Raw genomic sequence first — 6,920 nt, 5'->3', positions numbered from 1 at the left:
AAAAGAAAAAGAAAAAGAAAAAGAAAAAGAAAAAGAAAAAGAAAAAGAAAAAGAAAAAGAAAAGAAAAAGAAGAAAATATTGTTTCTCTCTTAAATAATTGGATGACTTTCTGAGGATCACTGGGAATACTGGATAGAGATATGCTACATCAGTTCCTTTTCATGTGCAAACACTGTGCCACTCAGAGTGCTCAATTAGATGTTCTGTGATAAAATGTTAAGTTCAGTCTTCAGGCAATCACACTTTTCCTACTGCTGAAAATTGCCATGACTAACTGCTCTTGCTCTTGCACTTGATCATTGCTAAAGTACAGTAAAAGCACAGTGTCTAGACTTACAACTGCTCCCTTCTCTGTCACTTCCTTTCCCAACTTCTACTTCTCTTTCTCTATTCATCCCTTCCATTGCAGTTTAGAAATAAATTGAATCTTCTCATGATTACTGTAGTTGTGTGAGTAACAGATTCTGTAATGGGGAAGGGGTGGATAGTAATAATTCCTATTAGAATGAAAGTGAAACTTTTTCAGGAATCCGGTAAAAAAGCTGGCTTTAAAAAGTGTGAAGTTTTTTTTACATTTGACTGCCCTTTAAAAAGGATAAAATTTTTTTTTTAAGGTTACAGTTTAAGAATAAAAAGTTATAACTTCCATATTTAAGCCCCACAGAAATATGGAATAAATCGAATTGTGCAATCCCTTTCATACACGAAAATGTGTTTAAAATAACACCTCCATTTTGAAAATAGTTTTAGTCAGCCAGTATTTTTATGTATTTACTCCCATGTTTCCCAACCTTATTACTTACCTGTGGCTTATTTATTACTTAATGTACTTATCTACAGAGGCGTGTAGAGTTTTAATCCTCCTAAAAATTAGTGAGCCTCCCAAACCCAAAATAGAGAGCTTTGTTGAATATAGTATATCTAGAAACTTAAGCTGAACCTTTAAAACTTTGAAAAAAATTCTTGCCACTGTAACTTTACATTTTTTTCTTCAAAAATGTATCAAATATATCACATATATCACATATCATATGCTATTGTGCTGGGTGAAAAGTTTTACATCTTTTTCCTACTTTCCCTCCCTTTTTAGTCACGTGAATGAGGACAGTTAAGTGTGAAAGTAGTTACATCATTCCAAAGGAGTAGTTAGTGCAATGCAGCACCAGCATTTCTGGCAAAGATTTCAGGTAGAGGGCTCCAGTTATTATCATTACTGCTACACATTCATCTGGTGGCCAACATTGGCACTAAGGAAACGAAGGGAGGAGGAAAAAACTGTGGTACGTGTGCCCAAACAGTATGTGAGAACGTTCCCCTGAGCGCTACGTACGTCAGAGTGGAAAACATCAAGGGAGAGGAACATAAAGCCCATCTCATATATACCAGGAGGGCTGCATTTGACTTGGTTTTAGTTACTTCTGATTTACTCAAGTGTCAGTTGGAGAAGGACCACAACCCATGCTTTCAAATGTTTTTATATGCTCCTCTGAGTACAAAACTTGGAGGACTTTGTGAAAACAAGCTACTGTTGCTGGTTTGCCAGGTAGGCAACCTCTCCGAGCTCTGGTTGAGAGCTGATCCAAATAAAATGTTTCTCACAGCTATGACTGCGTTGCACTAATTCAACTAGAATAAACAATTACATCAGAAAAATATGTTTACTTTGGTTCTGGGCCACAGAGACTGGGCCCAAATATGATGTAGAACATATGCCTGTTACTGCTTATAGGGACAAATTATTTTACAGGTGGACCTCAACATTCCTTCCTTTTGCTAAGTATACTCCTCCTGGCAAAGTACCTGGAATGTCTGTTTATTATTTATAGAATGATACATAAACTTTCTTATTTAAATAGACGGTGTAAACAGTAACTCTGAGATTAGAAGTAAAAAGAATAAAATTTTATTTCTCTGTTTACAGGTACATGACTATGATCCTCTCATTAAAGCTACACCTGTTTACACCAGCAAGGACTGACATTCTCAGCTCCTTCATAATTTCTCACTGGTGTAAATCAGAACAAAAGTAATCAAAGCCAGCAAAATTTCACTCATGTAAAGTTAGCATAGTGGAGATTACAATCAGTTGTGTTCTTTGTTACTGAACTCATCAAAGAGTCAACCCAGACAGCCAAAAGTGAAGGGAAAGACTCTATTTAGCCAGATTGTTGTTTCTCATGTCATAGGGTATCATTTCAATCGAGAATTTTCATCTCAACTACCAAGGAAATTAAACAGAAACATTACATGAGTTTTATTTGCCTATGTTTAGCCATCTTGTTCCAGTATAAAGGTAAAGGAATTATAAATTGGAGTTTAAAAGTGCCTAGTTTAAACTATCTGAGAGTAAAGTGCTTTGTTTATTGGTAAACTTTCTGTCATCAACAGAGTTGAACATAAACAGTCTGTATGGGATAAACTTTACAGAGTAAATACAAATGATTTAAGGGATACAACTGAATAAGGTATGATATGTACTTAAACGATTGTAATGCAGAAACTTTTATACGCATAAAACAACAAATCACTTTTTAAAAGTTGCAAATTGAAAATTAAATAAAAAATTAGCAGTGAATAAAACTGAGTCTGAAATTCTACCCACATTTGTCCCAATCTTGAGGCTTCTTTTAATCTGAAGTTCTGGGTTTAATCTACTGAACAACATAATGAGAATTGTACAGATTTAAGCTACATCAAAATTGCATCTGTCTTTTAGTTTGGCATTATCTCCATCAAAGGGAACTAACAAATAGGAATGTTTAGTTAGTAGCAATGCCAGCAGACCCTACAAAATGAAGCAATAATCACCCATTCAATGCAGAGAGATTACCAAGCCAAATTGGATGAAATAAGGATACTTCTGAACTTTTATTTTGTTTTTAAATTCCAACCATAATCTTTCCTGAAATCCCAGAATTAGGAGAAAATAAGATGAATTTCTGAGATATTACAAGAGCAGCTGCTCATACATTTCTTTCTATTCAATCTGATCTCTCATAAAAATGCTTCCATGAGATGCCAAACCCCCAGTACACAGCAAGGGCATTGAAATAACTCACTTGAGCCTTTTGAGGCTTTGAGTGCTTTTGAGGTTCACCTACTTCTCCCACATTGTAGATCCCTTCCATTTACATCACCAACCATGTGCTGTAGGATTGAAGCGATTTGTAGTAGACTACCCAGTGACCTAGTGACTGCCACCTGATGAAGGTAGATGGGATAAAGTTATTAAAGTTCCCCAAGGGAATTTTGTAATATTTACCCTTCTGTCCAGAAAAAAAATCAAACTTGGGTCAAAACACTGTGCCTTATTCCCCAAGCAGTTGCATTCCTATGCAGCATACTTTTAGATTCCTTCCAGAAACCACCGTGGAGCATTTAAGTGCTTGCTGAAACTGATGCAACAGTCATGAGGGTTTTACTGATCTGAAAACTAACTAACATAATAGGAATATGAATTTACCATCGATTTTGAATTATATAATTTCTGGATGTCAAACTTTTATATGGATAAGACTCTTTTTTTTCCAGAGAAAGAGCTAAATGTCTAGAGAGAATATAAAAGTCTCTTTTGCTGTGAAAATCAGAGCTGTGCAGTCTCCAGGTGTGAAGAAAAATCAGCCCTAATATGAAGGGACATATCTGAGAAAGTTGTTCTTTCTGGCAGAAAGTGAACTGAGATCCTCCAGTGCAAAGCAGCAGAGAAATCCAATGTTTTCATAATTTATATGCAGCCTAAACTGCTCCTTTTTACGTTGTATGAGCTGCAAAATGGCTTAAGTGTTACTGAAAATGTCTTCATTCTGCACATTAAGGATAAACTTAAAATAAATTATGTTTGTGTGTTTTTATTAACCCTTGAACTGCTGCTGAGAAATGCATGTGTTTGAACAAGAGTTGAAAAGCTATTAAAATATTTGCTTAAATACTTTGCTACAGTCTAAGAATTGAGCTCCAAAGCCTCTGGGATTTGGAGACGCACAAGAAATTTAGCTGAAGGAAGTCTGGGAGAGGTCAGCAAGCTCAAGCATACTCCTACAAAATCTTCCACCTCCCTTATCAACTTTTACAAACTTAACTCCTACTTCTGCTCTTGAAATTCAAAGGACTCAAAGAATTCCCAACTATGTAGGCTGTGTTCACAGCAATCACATCCTTGCTGTATGAAAGTCTAAATGGCTTTGGGCTTATTTGCTCTGGTTTACTCCAGTTTTATACTTTCACAATCAACTGTTTTCTGTGGCATTAGGCAAAACAAAAAGCAAGACACCTGCAGATTTTATTGAAAATTACATGGACTGTGAAACTACAATATTACCTCTAATTTCCTTTACTCAAGTGAAATACTTTTCCTCCTTTGAGACATATCTTTTCTTGGTTTTGCATTTTGTACACTTTATCCAAGATTTATTTCATGCCAAACAGTAAAACAGTTCTCACAGAACTGCCTGTAACCCAGTTCACTCAATTCTCCCTTCACCTATGCCCTTCAGACCTTAATCACTAGCAATCCAATACCAGAGTCACACCTGCTCTCTCTTTCTGGCTCAACAAATGTTTTCATTTTTTGACCTGAGAGAAGATCTCCAGCAAGACGGACAGAGCCCTGTGAACAGGGTTAGGATGCTCCTGGAGAAGGTGGGAGATGCCATTCTGGAATCTCACAGAGTGAAGGGGAATCCAACTCTCCCTCTGCCGGGGGGATATGGTTGCAGTTGCATACAGGGTTTTGAAAGAAAGAAGCCATAACAACATTTTGTCAAGATTCTCCTCTTGCTGGACCATGTTGGTATTCCCTGAGAGGCCTCCAGCATCATAACTCTCTAAGGATTTCAGAGACACCTTGCTTTTAGAGGTTACTGGAATCCAAGCACAAACTAGGCAATGAACTGCTCATTAGTGTCAAGACTGGGCTAGTTCTCTATGTGAAACCTGCCCAGACACAAGCAGTGGGATTCATCTCACCCAAATGTAGACTTCTGCAGTGTAGAAAACCATGCCTCAGCCAGTCTCTTTTGCCAGACTTTTATTGTCAGTAAAGTCTTTTCAGACCCAGGTCAGGCATTTATTTCAGGATGAGATGACTGTCACCTTTAAAGCAACTGTTTCTCTTCACAGGAGAAAAAGGGAGTGTTGACAGTAAGCTCAGATACCGATCCCTGCACTGCAGATGTCAGAATTTGGGCAGATGAATTCCATGTCCATGCTTAGAGAATATTCATGCCAATAGCACTGCTCCTGGGGACTACATACTGGCCACTTTTGGATCCTGTTTGTGAGTGGACTTGGGTGTTTAATCCTTTGTGGAACATAAAATTTACACCAAAGTCAGAGAGTCCTAAGCACCTTTTAAAATATTAACTTTCTTTTGTTATGGTAGGAGTGGAGTCACCAGGTGGTCATGTTAAATATAATCTTACACATTCCTTTTCTTAGTCTATGAGGAATACATGCACTTTCTAGGAATGTTGTACTGTTAGTTTTTAGTGATTCAGGTTTATGGGGGAGCTTTTGTAAACAGCCAGGGAGTTCAACCTATCTTATACTCTCTGATTAGATTTAGTTCTTGGTGAGAATTATTTCCTGAGGACCTGAAAGTGGTTTTTGGGTTGAGACTTCTAAATAAGGTTTTGCCTGCATGTAGCCTGTGACCACCTATCTTCAGTGACTGTTGTACACAGTATAAATAAATGATTCTAAGGTATTCTGTATCACTGATTTCTCCCCTGATAGGAAGCTTGGTTGCAAGCCTTCCAAATCCATCACAAACAGGCAAGAGTGTTGTATTTTGAGGTCTATCCTTACTTTCCCAAATGTGCACAACTGCCATTAATTTTCATTGAAATCACTTGAACTCAAATACAAAATAGATGTTACTTTGGGATGCAGTCATTTAATATTCGAAGGCTCAGAAGGTTCTCATATGAGTCTGGGTTGTGAGTGGGTTATTTGTTTGTTTATTTTATTCCTTAATTTATAAAAGGGATGACGGCCCACCCAGTGGAATTTTCCCATCAAAAATAGTATGAAACAGAATAATGGAATGCAAGATTGATTAGATGGTGTGCTTGTTGGCAATGGGTGCATGTACTTCTTAATCTTAATGGATCATAAAAAAAAATCCTTTCATACTTGCCATAATGCATGTGCTAAGTTGTGGGTTCCTAGCCAATGAAAAGAAATATTCTATGATTTCCAGAGATCCAAAGTAAGAATTTCATACAGCACATAAGTGGGGTCTCTGTTTAAATGCATAAAGATAATTTCTTAATTATGACAGTGATGTTCATTAAAAAGCTTTCCAATAGTACAAGCAGTTCCCACACTGGTCTCTCTCCCACTGTCTGACAGAGAGACAGCTTGGTTACACATGCTCAGAAAGAAGGGTGGAGGCCCAGATTCTTGGCTGTCTTGAAGTGGCCACATCCTGCCATCTGCTGAATCCTTATGCTATTGGCAAATCCTAGGAAGAATGTTTCTGAGGTGTCTTAAAATGTTCAGCACCTCGGCAGAAATGTTTTATGTAAGGACATGTATCCAAATACTCTCAGGGAGATAGAAATCAACTTAAAATATTAACACATAAAATATTTTTAAAAAAATCCCTTGATTTAAAGAAAAGATCACAGAATCACAGAATATTCTGAGTTGGAAGGGACCTACAAGGATCATCAAAATCCAGCTCCCAGCCCTGCACAGAACAGCCCCAAAAATCACACCACATATCTGAGAACATCGTCCAAACACTTCTTGAACTCTGTCAGGCTTGGTGCTGTGACCACTTCCCTGGGGAGCTTGTTCCAGTGCCCAACCACCCTCGGGGTGAAGAACCTTTTTCTAATATCCCACCTAAACCTCTCCTGACACAACTTTAGGCCATTTCCTCAGGTTGTGTTACTGGTCGAGCAGAGATCAGTAC

The sequence above is a fragment of the Lepidothrix coronata genome, unplaced genomic scaffold, assembly GCF_001604755.1.
Source record: "Lepidothrix coronata isolate B3197 unplaced genomic scaffold, Lepidothrix_coronata-1.0 Scaffold113, whole genome shotgun sequence".
Classification (NCBI taxonomy): Eukaryota; Metazoa; Chordata; class Aves; order Passeriformes; family Pipridae; genus Lepidothrix; species Lepidothrix coronata.
Note: the sequence above shows the minus strand (reverse complement) of the source record.